This window comes from Macaca thibetana, chromosome 11 (assembly GCF_024542745.1).
Source record: "Macaca thibetana thibetana isolate TM-01 chromosome 11, ASM2454274v1, whole genome shotgun sequence".
NCBI classification, from domain to species: domain Eukaryota; kingdom Metazoa; phylum Chordata; class Mammalia; order Primates; family Cercopithecidae; genus Macaca; species Macaca thibetana.
In genome coordinates, this window is record NC_065588.1 from 103536175 (window position 1) to 103552592 (window position 16418).

Sequence of the window (16418 nt, forward strand, 5' to 3'; positions counted from 1 at the left end):
CACCCCAAACCCAGTGAATCAGAAACTCTGGGGTGGAGTCCACCATCTATTTTTTGTTTTGTTTTGTTTTTCAAGACAGAGTTTTACTCTGTCGCCCAGGCTGGAGTGCAGTGGCACCATGTTAGCTCACCACAACCTCTGCCTCCCAGGTTCAAGTGATTCTCCTGCCTCAGCCTCCTGAATAGCTGGGATTACAGGTGCGTGCCACCACACCCAGCTAAGTTTTGTATTTTTAATAGAGATGGAGTTTCACCATGTTGACTGGGCTGGTCTTGATCCACCCTCGGGTGATTCACCCTCCTCGCCTTCCCAATGTGTTGGAATAACAGGCATGAGCCACTGCACTCGGCCTCCACCATCTATTTTAAGGAGGTCTCCTAGGATTCTGAAACCCACTAAAATGTGGGAGTCATCTCTCTGTAGCATCCAGGCCAGGCGTGACTCCCCCCGAAGAGTCTGCTGTCCCATCCTGTGTTCTGGCAGGTCGCGGGCAGCAGCAGGTGTGGCATGAGACAGAAGGGGTGTCACTGTTGACCTGACCTCCTAATCCTAAGAAATGCCATCATCTCAGCATCTGGAAGTTGACATTCATACTAATTAAAAACAAGTCAGAGGTGGTGCCTGTGCTCAAATTGAGGGCTGGGCAACTGTGAGGACAAAAGGTAGGAGGCAGGGAAGTGGGGCTGATGCCCAAGAGATGGGATCATTGACTGTCGGGGTGGAGAGACCCTTAGGACATCTGGTCCAGGCCTCTTATCTCACAGATGAGAAGACCGAGGCCTAGAAAGGAGAACTGACTGCTAATTAGATACAGATGAGATTGCCGTGCGTCCTCTGGGCTTCTAGGCACCTACTCCCTTTCCAGCCTTGCTCCAGGCTCAGGGTTCCAGGTGCTCCAACAACACTGCTGCTGGGTAAATTCAGGGGATGCCGGTGGTGTGCTGGCTCCAAAGGGAGCAGAAACTGGATAGCAGAGATTACAGCCGCCTCGGACATGATGTCATTTTAAAATGAAAGGTTTAGGGAGATGAGCACTGCAGCCTGTCACCAGGCAGCCCCGAGTGTTATTTAGGACTTTGTTTTTGTCTTGATGGACTGTACTCAGTGCAGCCATGAGTCACCAAATGATAGCTCTCAGGTTTTGACCCCATCCCATGTGCTGGGCACTGTGCAGACCTCATTTCTAAACTTTGTCTGTAAAATTCCCATTTTACAGACAAAACAAGCCTCAGAAACTTTAAGTAACTTGCCCAAGACTGGGGTTTGATCCCCTCTCAGTCTGAACCAAAGCTGAGGACCTTTCCACTTGCCTCTGCTCCTTTCATCGTCAGCTGCCAGCCTATGGTTTGGGCACCAGTTTGGCACCAGGTTTTTGCCAATTTTATCTCTTCCCTTCCTTTCCTATTTTCCCTCCCTCTCTCCTTCTCTCTCTTCCTGTCATCATCCCTTTCTTCTTTTCTTCCTACCTCAAAACTTTATCAGGTGCCTACCACATGCCAGACTTATGCTGGCTTATAAAGTCCAGTGATAAGAGATAGTTATTGCTCTCAGAGAACCCCCAGGCTGGTAAGAATAAGTCACATAACTAAATAGTTGTCACATTTTATGTTCACTGATATAATCAGTGTCTGAACAACATGCAATGGGAATGAAGGTAATGAAAGGCTTCCCAGGGGAGGTGATAGCTGAGCTGGGCTTTGCAGGATGAATAGGAGTCCATCAGAAAGAGATGGGAAGTGGTTGGAGAAGGGTGTGGAGAAGAAACAGCTCATCAGGGGCTTTGAGGGATTAGGGTATGCACCATTTGGGGAACAGCAAGAGTTTTGCTGGACTGGAGCCCAGCCAGTGGGGTAAGATGTAAGATGTTGAGCAGTTGGGACTTTCACCTGTAGGCAGTGAAGACCCCAAAATCCCAGGCTCCCATTTCCTGAATGTTGTCTCTAGGCTATTCTAAGCTCCTTGCTTTGGTCACCACCTCAGCCAGCAATGACTGTTCCACAAGTGCCCCAAGCTCCAACACAACCCTACCCTGACTTGTTTCAGAGCAGAGTCTGAGCTACCAGCCTCTTAACTGGCAAAGTCAGGGAAGATGCACAGTGCTATTTACCTAATGGCTTTGTTTCCAAAGGAGACCCAGGCCCATTGGAAGGCAAAAAGCAGAGGTTGTGCTCACCAAAGGAGTTCTCTCCATTAGTCACTGGGCACATGGCTTTTTGTATTTTTCTGAAACAAGGTCTCACTCTGTTGCCCAGGCTAGAATGCAGTGGCATGATCCTGGCTCACTATAGCTTCCACCTCCCAGGTTCAAGCAATCCTCCCTCCTCAGCCTCCTGAGTAACTGGGACTATAGACATGCACCACCATGCCCAGCTATTTTAATTTTTTTTTTTTTTTTTTTGTAGAAACAGGATTTCACTGTGTTGCTCAGGCTGGCATCAAACCCCTGGGCTCAAAAGATCCTCTTGCCTTGGCCTCCCAAAGCAGCACTTTAGCAGTAACACCTGGGATTACAGGTGTGAGCCACTGTACCTGGCCTCACCTGGCTTTTTGAAAAATAAAAAATACCTTCTTTTCATATTTCTGACTACATGTACATCAGAGAAAATTAGAGCATTCACATAAGCGATGAAAGGAAGATGTAACTGACCCATCCTCCCACCATCTAGAGCTAAACACTACCAACAACTTGATGTATTATAGCCTTTCCCAATGTTCTCATGCATTTACGTTTTTTCCTTACAAAATAGAATCATATTGTACCTAACGGTCTGTGCCTGCTTTTTTCATTTGTCAGATTATGAATGTCCTTACATGTCATGGCACACTCTTTGACAGCATCATTTAAAATGGTTGCATGATGTTTTGTGGTCAATTCTGTAATACCGGACATTTAGTTGTTTCTCATTGTTCAGCTCTATAAACAGTCTGGGGTAAATTATTCTGCAACGTAACTTTTTGTATACGATTCATGATATCCTGAGGATAAATTCCTAAATGTGGAATTGCTGGATTTGATCAGCCAGTTCATAAAAGACTTTGATTGTCCTCCAGAAAGGTTGCAGTGACAACCATTGAGGTTTGAGAGGACCTGATAAATAATACCTCCTTTTTCTATACTAGTTCTGATATAGCTGATGTAGACAGGGGGCAGCTCAGGGAGTTAGAGATGGAAATGTTGCTTTTATTACTAATACAGGCTGCTTTGTAGAACATGGCTGCTGTCGATCGAAGGTTTGTGTCCCACCCCACCACCTCAACTCGTATGTTGAATTTCCCCCCATGTGAGAGTATCAGGAGGTGTGGCCTTTGGGAGGTGATTAGGTCATGAGGGTGGCATCCTCATGAATGGGATTAGTGCCCTTATAAAGAAAGAGACCACAGAGAGCTCCCTTGCCCCTTCCAACATGTTAGGACATAATGAGAATACCACCGTCTGTGAATCAGAAAAGCAGCCCTCATTAGACATTGACTGTGCTGGCACCTTGATCTTGGACGATCCCAGCCTCCAGAACTGTGAAAAAGAAATGTTTGTCGTTTGAGCTACTCAGTCTATCATATTTTGTTACAGCAACCCAAACAGACTAAGAGTGACTTAGTGGTGTAGCCACAGTTGGTTTCCTGATACTGAACCCTGCAATGAAGCGGGTGTAAGTACCTACTCATGGGCTGTGCTAGGAAACAGTAGACCTCAACCTGGAACTATGGTCATACTGGAGTTCAGCAGAATGCTTGCTTCCTGCTGGTAGCTGGCTCCCAAGGAGGATGAGTGGATGAGCTCAGCTATGCCTGCCAGCTTCTCTTCCCAAACTCATTAACCAGATGAGGCCTTCTACCTCCCCAGGGAAGACATAAGGGGGTAATGCCAGGAATATCATACAAATGGATGTCCCTTCACGTGGCAGGAAACATCAGGAGAGGGGAATACTGTTCTCTAATAATAACAACAAAAATGATAGACTCGGTGTAGTGGCTCACACCTGTAATCCCAGCACTTTGGAAGGCCAAGGTCAGGGGACTGCTTGAGGCCAGGAGTTTGAGACTAGCCTGGGCAACACAGTGAGACCCAGTCTTTAAAAAATATTTAAAAATTAGTCTGGCATGTTGGCACATGCCTGTAGTCACAGCTACTTGGGAGTCTGAGGTGGGAGGATTGTTGGAGCCCAGGAGTTTGAGGCTACAGTGAACTGTGATCATGCCACTGCTCTCTAGCCTGGGTAACAGAACAAACCCTGTCTAAAAAAAAAAAAAAAGCTAATTTGTACTAAGCACTATGCTAGTCATTTTTCATGCATCTTTTCTTTTGATTCTTCTAACAATGAGATGGATATTCTGTCCATTTCCATTTTGTAGATGAGGAAACTGAGGGTTAGAGAATTAAGGATCCTGTCCTAATTCACCTCACTAGTACGTGGGGGACCTGGGATTTGAATCCAGGCAGCCTGACTCCAGAGATCACTCAGCCATTATAAAGCTGCCCCCCCGCATCAGCATCACCACACTTTTGAAAGGGTGATAACCGTTAAACTCAGAGGAAGATCCAGCTAAAAGGCCAGACTGCCAGCTTTTCATTGTCCCCAGGTTGAAATGGCATGCCCCTCACCGCGTTAAAGGCCTTCTGCCCAGCCTTGTTCCCATGAAATTCATCAATTGCTTTTGAAAGAACCACTTCACCATGTGTTCTAAATTACCATGAGCAGCAATTATGATGGACTGCACACAACAGAGAGGACTTTGACAAGTGTCCTTGCTCCTTAGAGAACTAAGAGAGACACACTTGAGTTCACAAAGTGAGGTTTCTGATGATTCCATTTTGACTTAAGGATTGCAGTGCCTCATTAAGGATCAAATTTAATTTAGGGAGAAAACAATGAATCTGTTAAATAAATAATTTTTGATTAGAAAGAAAACATATAATTTGGGAGGGGAGGATGAGAACACTAATTAAACTTTTAATTGTGTCTGTTGCCCTTTAGCGTGTAAACTAAGAAATTGAGTAAAGAAAGAGAAACTGAGTTTTTCTTTAAGCATTTTTCCATTGTTCTAGGCAATTCCCCAAAGAGCAGCCACCTCTGTTGTAACCCATTTTTAGTTTTAATTGCCATATAAGCTGAAACTAGGCTGTTTTTTTCCTTTTTTGTTTAAAGCAAGAAATTTTTGTATTTTAAAAATTACATGTTGTGATCATTTTCTTATTATTTAAAAACTGGCTAAGGTATACTAAGAAATTGGTAGATCTACATATTTATGCATTAGTATATCTGATTGGTAAAAAGGTGGGTGGGGAAATATAGAATACTGATTAAGTTTGTGGATTCTGGAGTCCTAACTCTTGAGACTCACAGTTGACTGTACCCTCTAGCTATATGATCTTAGGCAAATTACCCAACTCTTCTTTGCTCTAGTTTCTTTTCTGCGAAGTGGGGATAACAACAGCACATCCAGCATAGAGTTATTGTGAGGATTTTGTCAGGATAAGCTGGGTTATGCTGCAGTAATAGACAAATCCCAAATCTCAGAGGTTTAATGCAACTAATGTGTATTTGTCACTCATGCAGATTCCTTTGAAGGACTAGTGACCCCAGAGCAGTTACCCTCCATGTATTGACTTGACATACTCCCTGCTGCATCAATTTAACAGCCCCTTCATATCAACATGCTTCCATTCTTGCTGCAAAAGGGAAGATAGATTATGGAGAATTATTTACTGGCTCTCAGAGACTTTTTTTTTTTTTTTTAATGAGATGGTGTCTCACTCTGTTGCCCAGGCTAGAGTGCAGTGGTGTGATCTCAGCTCACTGCAACCTCTGCCTCCCTTGTTCAAGCGATTCTCTTGCCTCAGCCTCCTGAGTAGCTAGGACTACAGGGCACATACCACCACGCCTGGCTAATTTTTATGTTTTTAGTAGAGACGGAGTTTTACCATATTGGTCAGGTTGGTCTTGGACTCCTGACTTCAGGTGATCCACCCGCCTCAGCCTCCCAAAGTGCTGGGATTACAGGTGTGGGCCACCACTCCTGGCCTTGGCTCTCAAAGACTTCTGAAGACAGTGATACAAATCACAAACCACAAATCACTGTTTGTACTTCATTGGCCAAAGCAGGTTGTGGTGCATGAATTTGTGTTGATGGAAAGGGCCCAGAAGCAGAGGGATACTAGGACTATTGGTGAGCAGCAGTATGTCTGTCACCATATGTCTAGTGCTTATTTGAAAGACTGCATAGCATGCAGTACGTGTAAGTGTAAGCTATTGTTGCCGAATGCTGGCACTGCCAAAATATTATTTTAAATTTTATTAAAGCTGGTTATTCTTCCTTTGAAGATTTGATCTAAGGAATAACTTCCACACAAGCAAAGAGGCCAAATGGGGTCCCCTTGGAGGTAGTAGGTGTTGCACTCTGTCACAGGGGTTGCTCCAGTACTCTGTACATAGTACATAGCACACATTTGGGAGGTAGCATTGGCAGTGTTTGAGAATATGGACTTAAGAGTCAGACAGCCTTGAATTTGAATTCCAGAGCTAACACCTACTGAATGTATAGCCTTGACCAGGTTATTCAACCTTTCTTAGACTCAGTGACTTCACAGTTAAAGTGGTTGTAGCAGTGCCCACATCACGGGGTTGCTGTGATAATTAAATAAGATAATAGATAGAGAGTGTTTGCAGAACCTGATACAAAGTTGAGTGTTCATGGATAGTAACTGTTATTTGCGTTATGATGATGATGATGAGCAAACTTTTCTGAACCCTCAACTTGATCATCTGTAAAATGAATAATAGTTACTTTTTAGAGTTTTTGGGGGTATGAAGGAAATCACATATATGGACACAATACACACAGTAGACACAAAAAAATAGGTGTTTTCCTTTTTTCTCTACCAACTTCATAATGATATCAGATTTTAATCCCAACCCAGCTGTACTAGGTTATTTGGGTACCTTCTTCAGCTCCTCCCTGCCTCCCAAGTTGTGGAGGGTTGAATGAGCTGAGACAAGCACCTACCAATGTGGGTATGTAGGGGCTGTGCAGTAAATGTCATTTGCTATGACCCCCAACCTGTCCCACCATGTTCTTTCCTCCCTAAAGTGCCATTTTCATGATGGGATGGAATTTTAGGGGCCAGGGAGATGTACTGTGACATCGGGTAGGTCCAGCTTGGCACTGCACAGATCCTAACAGACAACTGCAATGCAGTGAATGACCCCACCTGCTGCAGTGAGTGATGCCACCTGAGGCAACTGACCCACCAGAAAGTGAAAAGTTAGACTTTATTCACAGCTGGATAGCATTCATGGAATTTGACAGCCCCTAAAGGAATGCTGGTTGCCAGAAACCACCTCACACTGGGATCCACCAACAGTTGGCTTCGATGGGGGGCACCCACTGGGAGCTGATGAAGCCCAGATAAGGGATAACATATCCTGAGAACACACCACACATCCCTGATAGCATCACTGCCATGAGCACCTTTCAGGCCACAGTCACTGTTCTAGAAAACTGCTGAGAATGTGCCACCTTCTCTTGGAAGCCTTCCCCACCCTGCCACACCCTGCCTTCCCAGCTGGTTGGCCCCTTTTTGTTTTGTGCCTCTTTGAACCTTTTATCAGTGTCTTTCAGTGCTTGGCACCCTAAGCACCAGCACACAGTAGGCAGTTCACAGATGACTGTTGATTGAGTAATTAAGAGATGAAGTCAGGGACCTTGAATACAACTATTTTCCACAGAAAGCATCATACATAAGGTCTCTGGATATAATTATTCTCCTGAGAATAGAAGAGTGAACATTTTCCTCCTCTTCTAAAGCCTTTAAAAGGAAAAAAAAAAAAAGGGGGGGGGGAAGAAGAGAGTAAAAAAGAAAAAAACCTAACACCAGGAAACAACTCTGGAGAATACCATTTGAGGCTGCAGGAAAAGTTCAGACTTAGGAGAAAAGATTGATTAGTTATGTCTGCTGGGGAGTGGGCTAGGAGGAGGGCAGCATGTAGGCTTGAGAGCTGCCATCTCTCTTCAACCCTTGACTAGCGACCAAATTAGTGAAAATCCAGCTTTAAGAGTGAAGCATGGTTTTTCTTCAGCCTCTAATTGGGATATTTAGCAAATATGGTTTACTATTAAAATGAAAATGGGGTGGAAAATATACAATTTTATAATCCACATTGAGTTTATATTGGTACCCTATCAACAGAAAATATATATATTTTTAATGCATGAGAAGGAAAGTGACTCCTTTCATCTGAATTACTGATTATTCTTTCTGGAAGGGATCCCACGGTATCCCTGGGGACAGGAAGGAAGGACATTGCAAACTCAGGCTGCCAGAAGCACTCCACTGAGAGCCTTGCATCACTTCCTGCAGGTGAGGCTCAAGCAGAACTTGTAGGGTTCCCCACTTGGCCGTGCCGGTTGACCATTTGTTCTCTGCTGAGATCCTGTCAGGCAGCTGGAGCACAGCCCCCAACCATTCGCCAAATAGTTGGGACACAGGTGATTTGCTTAGATTTTGTCACAGTTGGTACAGCCCGGTTCTTGTCTCTCCAGACTGCTTGCAGCTTTGTCCTTTGTTGGACGGTGCCTTCCCTCAGATCACAGTGAAGTGGAAGATTGGCAGTAGCTTCTGTGAATGGTATGCACCTGTACCTCATACCAAGGGGGTGGTAACCATAGAGGCTGTGAAGTGAAAACCCATCCAAGTTGATTAAAATTTGGTGAGGAAAAGGAAACTCTGTGCTTGTAGATGACTGATTGGCATGGAGAGTTTAAAACGTATACTGAAGTCAACCAAGAAAATGATTTACACCTTTTCTTCTTTCCTTTTTGTTTTGGATCTTGGATACAATAGAGAGTTGAATTATCCATACTCAGAAGTTCACAGACATTTTATCATCATGCAAGGGCTCTCTCTCTCTCATTTTATTAATATTTTATATTTATTTATTTATTTATTTATTTATTTATTTATTTAAGACAGAGTCTCACTCTGTAGCCCAAGCTGGAGTGCAGTGGTGCAATCTCGGCTCCCTGCAACCTCTGCCTCCTCCCGGCTCAAACAATTCTCGTGCCTCAGCCTCTGAGTAGCTGGGACTACAAACAAGCACCACCACGCTCGGCCAATTTTTTGTATTTTAGTAGAGACAGGATTTTACCATGTTGCCAGGGTGGTCTCAAACTCCTGAGCTCAGGCAATCTGCCTGCCTTGGCCTTCCAAAGTGCTGGGATTACAGGGGTAAGCCACCACTCCCAGCCTCTCTCTCTCATTTGAGATCTTCACTTTTTTCTCTTTTTCTGTATCTCCACTCCCTTGTAGGTACTCATCCAAGGTGTTTAATATATGCTCTTGGACAGGTACATGTCTTTGTAAAACATGTAAAATTGCTTTGTGTGTGTGTGTGTGTGTGTTATTGATTTATAGAAATCATATTGCACGAAGGAGCTTGTTCGGATCTTTCCATTTTCACCTATGTTCTCAAGATCTATCCATGTTGGTTGTACATCTAGCTTATTGTTTCTAATAGCTGCACAGTTGGTTCAATCAAGATAGGTTGAGTTATGCAGCAGTAATAGCATGAAAATCTTAGCAGCTTAAAATTACGCAGGTTTACTGCTTAGCCATATTACATATCCATCCCGTTAATAAGAGTTTTGCTTTGGAGACTTAGGCTGATGGAGCCTCTGCCATTCAACATGGCAGAGAGAAGAGCAAGTGGCAAATCACACACTGGCTCTTAAAGGTTCTGTCCAGAAGGTGACAAATAGCACACTGATTTTTAAAACCTGCCCAGAAGTGGCTAAAACAAGTCACATGGCTATTCTCCACTTTAAAAGTGGTGGGAACTGCAAGCCTACTATGAATCTAAGAGGCGGAAACACTGGAAATATTTGGCGAACTGTATAATGACTATCACATAGTAGGCACCCATCATATTTTGTGTTTATCCATTCTTTAGTGATGGGCAACTAGTTGCTTCCAATTTCCTACTACCCTGAACAATAATGTCATGAATCTCCTTTCACTTGTTCCCATATGGACCCCGTGCAAGTATCTATACTCAGGAGTGGGTTGATTGGGTCACAAGGTTCATACGAACTTGGTTTCGATAATCAGTACCACGTGAGTCTCTGGAACTACTATGCCAGTCTAGACTCCCACCAGCGATGCGGAGGGGTTCGCATTTACCCATATCCTGTTTAACAATCAATATTACTCAACACTGTAATTTTGCAAATCCGTTGAGTATAATGTGGAATCTCATTGCTTTCATTTTCATTTATCGTATTACTAATAACTTTGAGCATCTTTTCATCTGCCTGTTGACTATTCTGGTTTCCACTTCTGTGATCTGCCTATTCATATCTACAGACCATTTTTCCATTGCATTTCCTTTCTTTTCCCATTGATTTATAGGGGTTCCATATGTAGTTAGATGTTAATTCTTTGTTGTATTTAGACATTGTAAATATCACTTTCCACTCTGCCACCTCTCTGTTAACTTTCTCCGCAGTATCTTTTGTTGAACAGAAGCCCTAATTTTGATGTAATCAAATCTACCAACTTTTTTTTCCTTTTTGCTTTTTGGTTTGTGCCTTGAGGATTTTATTTAAGAGGACCTTCCATGCCCTAAGTTCACAAAGGTATTGTTTCACTTTCTTCTGTTAGCTTTGTAACTTTCCTTTCACATTTAGGTTTTTCATCCACTTAGAGTCTACTTTTATATATTGTGTTTGAGAGGGATCCAAATTCATTTAGTGAGCCAGTTTTTCGACATTGTAGAACCATTCCTTTCCCCATTGAGATGAGATGCAACCTTTATTATAAATCAGGTTCAAACATGTTTTTTTTTTTTTTTTTTTTTTTTTTTCTTTTTGAGACAGAGTCTTGCTCTTGTCACCCAGGCTAGAGTGAATAGCGTGATCTCAGCTCACTGCAACCTCCACCCCCCGGGTTCAAGTGATTCTTCTGCCCCAGCCTCCCAGGTAGCTGGGATTACAGGCACCTGCCACCACACCCAGCTACTTTTTTGTATTTTTAATAGAGATGGGGTTTCACCATATTGGTCAGGCTGGTCTCGAACTCCTGACCCCAGGCGATCCACCCGCCTTGGCCTCCCGAAGTGCTGGGATTATAGGCATGATAGGCATGAGCCACCGTACCCAGCCCAAACATGGTTTGTTTTTTTCCGCCCCCAACCCCCACCCCCGAGCTTTTATTCTCTTCTGAGCTCTCTGCACCTTATTGTTCAAGAAATAAAACAGAATGAGTTTTGTTTGGCAGAATTTGTCTGGTGTGTTCTGAGTAGGGGAGCCTTGATGATTTCCTGTAATGCTGGGAGGTGGTGAGGCATAATGAAACTAACGTGAAACTTGGGGTCAGAGGAACCCAGGCTTGGTCCTGGCTCCACCACTTATAGCCACGTGAACTTGAATGACTTCCTCAACCTCCCTGAGCCTCTGTTTCTACATCTATTCAACAGGGATGATGATATGTATCTCCTAGGAATTCTGTGAGAGTTAAATGCTAGAATATATGTAAAAGCATAGCTTTCAGTAAACGTTATTTTCCCTTTGATCATTGTCACCAGACAATAATAACTCTAACAGTAAGTGGTTTTCCCCAGGCCTTACCAAGATAGGTATAAATTGGGAACACATTATTCCTGATCCCCCAAATGTCACTGCCTCTTGTTCTCACCTGCTAATGGATGACTTCTCCTCAGTTCTTTCTGTGTATCCCCATGGTGGCCCATGTGGGCTCATGGAAGCTTCCCATTGGCCTTCCCAGCAATGGGCACACTTTCATTGGCACTGCAGAGGTCTCCAGGGACACACACTTTCTCCTCTTCCAAAGTCAGCCAATCAGCCCCATAAGCTTGGAGACAAAGGTATATGTAGATGCTTAGCCAGGAACGTTGGGCAAGTCCTCAGAGTGCAGCTCTTGCCTGGGCATTTCTTCACATGGGCTTTAGGAACACAGTATTTCTGCCTGGCTCCCCTACCTCTCTCAGCCCTTTCCCCTGAAAAAACAGATATAAAATCAAGACAAAGCATGGTCTCTGGGTCACAGGCTTGAGGGAAGCATGGGAAGTGTTGCAGCCGTGCTCTGGGCTGGGTGGCCTGGGGGAGGTGCTGAGCGTGTGCTGCTGGAAATAGTTTGGTTGAAAGGCCATGCAAAGCCAGCTCTGTGAAGGTGCTTCTTTGGCTGCCTTTCAAAAAAGGGATTTTTTTTTTTTTTACACTTTTGTGACTTAAGCTTTTGATCCCTTGGTTGTGGCTCTGTGCTGATACCTTTGCTGAGCCTTGAAGGGCTGTCAGGCTAGGCAGGAGGATCCAAAAGTTCTTTTCGACCCAGCACACTGGCCAAGAAAGGCTATCACCTTCCAAGAAGGGTGACCACCTCCTCCTATATGGCAGCCCTCAGAGGGCATTTATCTCAGCGGGCATTGGCCTGACCCACCCCACTTCTCCTCCTCCCTTTGGATTGTGTTTTGAACTACTGCTGGCATAGCCGATCAGAACACTCTTCCCTTCCCCCCAACCTTATGATATTAATAAAGCGATTTCATTCCTCTCTGGATCCTGGAACCTGTGTGTAGGCTCTGGCTTGATTCCAGCTTGAGTGGCAAGCAGGGAGATCACTCTGCAACTGTGCTGTGTCAGAATGAGACTAAATCCCATCTCTATGTTGCTTCTGCCAGGCTGACGGATTGGAGAGAAAGGAGATTTAGGAAATCTGCCCCAAACCTGTTGCTAAACAGCCTCACACTGTCTGTCTAGTCCCTGGAATGGAAGGATTTGACTGGCAAATCTCATTCTAGGATGAGACTAAGCTGCTGTCCTGCCAGGCTCCTACAAAGCTTTAGGGGAGAAGTATGGAGATGGGTTGGGGAGGTGCTCTCAGTCCAGATGCCCAGAGCTGGGCCCCGTTTCAGAGCCAGTTGCCCACCAATTTTAAGCAGTAAAGTCTGGCCTAGTCTTTTGTAGTTATTCCTTTACTAGCAGAGGATACCTTGCTTTTCTGTCTCATTTCTTAAATACTCCTGGAGTTAAGGAGGTAAATAAATGTAGGCTCAAGATAGATTATGAAATTGAGTTTTTTATTCCTCCTCCATTTCCATCTTAATAGTGCAGTATACTTGCTATATTTTTGTGTTAAACGTTAAGAGGAAGGCCATAATTTACTCTTCAAGCTCCATTTCCACTTATTTCATCTCCATTTCAGCTTGGATGGCAAAAATACTTGGTACTTCTGCCACTGGAGTTCTGTGATCATGGCAGATATAAGTAATTGAGCACAGCACTTTTTCTGACTGAGCTCAGATGGGACTTCAGGATCCTTCTCAACACAGTTCTAGACAGCTGCTACTCATGAGAATCAGCATGTGAGATGTAGGCTGTTTGCTCTCCTGCCCTGTAGGTACTCATCCGGTCTTCTTCATAGTTCTTTATTCATTCTATTTGGTACTTTGTACCTTATATGACAAAGTATCTTCACTTTGTAATATAAGATATAGTGAAGACCTATATATGAAAAAGTGAAGATATATTTTCTGTAAGTTGCTTCAGAGAAGAATCTGTGTTTGATTTACTTTTGCATCATCCCAATTCTGCCCTGTTGTCATCTTTAATACCTATTTGTTGGATCAATGAATGAATATATCTTCTCATTAAGGCTAAGAGGACAGTGTTGAAATTGTATGCGGAACCATCGTTAGGTCTTGCACCTCCTTCCCCAGAGACACATGAAGGAAAGCCAAGCAACAATTACAGAATACAAGAACATAAGCTGACAGTACATTTAAGCCCATTTCCTGCCCCAAACCAGAGCAAAGCGGGGATAGTTCATCTCATGTAAATTTCATAATACAGGAAACTGCCTCCCCTGAGCCAAAATTCAATTCAACTTGGCGTCTTTCTCAGCTTAGTTCCAGCAAGTGTGTGGCACTGAGAGGTAGGATAGAGCCTGCATCCTCAAGGAGTGTATTACCAAGAGGGCCATAGGTGTCCACATGACTAAATCAGCATAATAACCCCCTGACATCCTCTACAACCATTTGCCTCAGTGTTCACTGAGCTTAGCCGCGTGGACTTCCTGCCACACTTGAGGATACACACACCCCAGGGCCTCTGTCTATCATGCCTGGCAGCCACAGCTTCACCCCCTTGCTTCCCTCCGGGCTCTTCTCAAATGTCCCCTATGTCCCTGATGACCCCATCATTCTCTTTCCTCCTTTTCTTACTTTATTTTTTGTAGCACTTTAACCAGTGGACCTGTAGACATTGACTTATTATAGTCTTTGTTCATCATCTGTCTCCTATCCTGGGATGTGAGCTGCAGGGACATTGCCTCTTTGGCACATTGCTGTCTCCCCAGTGCCAGGAGCAGGGTTTATCAACCTCAGCACCATTGGCATTTTGGCCCAGACAATTCTTTGTTGTGAGGGGCTGTCCTGTGCATGGTAAGATGTTAAGCACCAGGCCGGGCGCGGTGGCTCAAGCCTGTAATCCCAGCACTTTGGGAGGCCGAGGCGGGCGGATCACAAGGTCAGGAGATCGAGACCACAGTGAAACCCCGTCTCTACTAAAAAAATACAAAAAATTAGCCGGGCGCGGTGGCGGGTGCCTGTAGTCCCAGCTACTCAGGAGGCTGAGGCAGGAGAATGGCGGGAACCCGGGAGGCGGAGCTTGCAGTGAGCCGAGATAGCGCCACTGCACTCCAGCCTGGGCAACAGCGTGAGACTCCGTCTCAAAAAAAAAAAAAAAAAAAAAAAAAAAAAAAAAAAAAAAAAAAAAGATGTTAAGCACCATCCCTGGCCTCTACCCAGTAGTAGCCGGTAACACCCCCTCTTCTCAAAAAGAATGCCTCCAGACATTGCTAAATGTCCCCTGGGGGAGAGGCAAAATCGCCTCTGGTTGAGAACCACTGGCCTAGAACAACATTGGCACCTAGCAAACACAGATGTGTGTTGGGAGAATGAATGAACTCCGCATTGGTTGATGGTGCTCCTACTGTGTGCTGAGCACAGGTTTTCTCCCACTTACTGTTGCATCCATGTGCACAGATGGAGCAATTCCCATCTACACTTCCTCAAAGGCTGTTCCTAAATGTTTCAGCTGGGTAGTGCCTGTAGGAAAATATATGAGAAGATTCAGGGCCCATAAGCAGAGAAGCCATTAGCTTGAACCCGTCTTCCTCTGCCTTGGCCCAGAAAGCAGACACTCCCTTGGGGTTCACTTTATGTATATAAAGCATCACTTTCCTTTGAGGAAGTGGGGTGATTGTGAGAACATCATAAATCCATAGAGATAATATCCATAAAGCATCTAAAACAGTTTCAGACACACAGTAGTAGATGCTTAATAAATGGCAGCTGTGATACTATGCAGAGGCCTTAACCTGACCCCTGCTTGCCTTTCCAGTGTGCTCATCCCACATTCCCATCTCCAAGCTCCTCTATCTTATAGATAAAGCAACTGAAATTGAGTCAGCTGGAGGAATGTGCCCAATGTCACACAGTCAGGAAGTGATGGAGCCGGACCCTGGAGCCCAGGTGTCTGGGCTGTGGGACCCTGCACTTTCTCTTCCCTGGAGAGAGGGATGGCCCTGTAACTCAGCATCCTGCACTTTCCCCAGCCTGGCACCTTCCATTCATGCTTAGTAAATATTTGTAGGGGAACTGAATGCAGAGCCCAGCAAATAAAAGTCAGACAGGATCAGTGCTGGAATGGATTCCGTGCAGACAGTTCAGGACACGTGGGAGGTGGAGAGGACTTTCCAGCGGAATTGTTAGCGTGTCTCCTGGGCAGAGGCCTGGGTGAGCCCTCCCAGGGTGAGCCCACCAAGTCTCCATGGTGGGAGGGCTCTGGAATCTTCAGTTCTGTACCTGCAGAGGGAGTGGGCAGGGAAGGGGGCTGGGGGTAGCTGCAGCCTCCCCTCTGTCTGCCTTGGTGCCCTGTACCCTCCTCCTGCCTGGTCAGAGCACTTCTTTGTTCTCCCCTCTGCTCTGTTTTCCAAATCGGAGGCTTTGAGGTCTGCTGGGTCCTTTCCTTTTTCTACTTCCTACATCTTACAGCCCCTACCTGACTTCGCAACAGACACAGTTCCGGCTTCAGAACTGCCCTAGTTGTCTAACCTACATTTCCCATTTCCTGCTGGGCAGGATCTCTCACCTGCCCTTCGAGGCTGGGTTTGAGGCCGGCTCACTCCTGTCTCCCCGTGTCCCCCTCCCAGCCTGGGACCCTCCCACACCAAGTTCAAAGTTGGCTTTTCAAATCTTTGCACTTTGGGGCCAGGGGAGGCCCTTTTCCTGAGTGCTTTCATCCTTCCTGGCCTTTTCAAAGTGAGCTCCGTAGCGCCACCCAACCCGCTGGGACCAGGATTTGTGGCTGCCCTGCTGAAAGTCATGCTTTATATACATAAAGTGAAT

At 45.0% G+C, this 16418-nt stretch overlaps 2 protein-coding genes across 3 annotated transcripts in view; both read left to right on the top strand.

The window, feature by feature from the left end:
* PWP1 (PWP1 homolog, endonuclein) overlaps positions 1 to 16418 on the top strand; it is a 753749-nt gene that overhangs the window by 398505 nt on the left and 338826 nt on the right. The gene's annotated exons all lie outside the window — the stretch shown is intronic.
* The window catches only part of ABTB3 (ankyrin repeat and BTB domain containing 3), a 338029-nt gene that overhangs the window by 40340 nt on the left and 281271 nt on the right, over positions 1 to 16418 (top strand). The gene's annotated exons all lie outside the window — the stretch shown is intronic.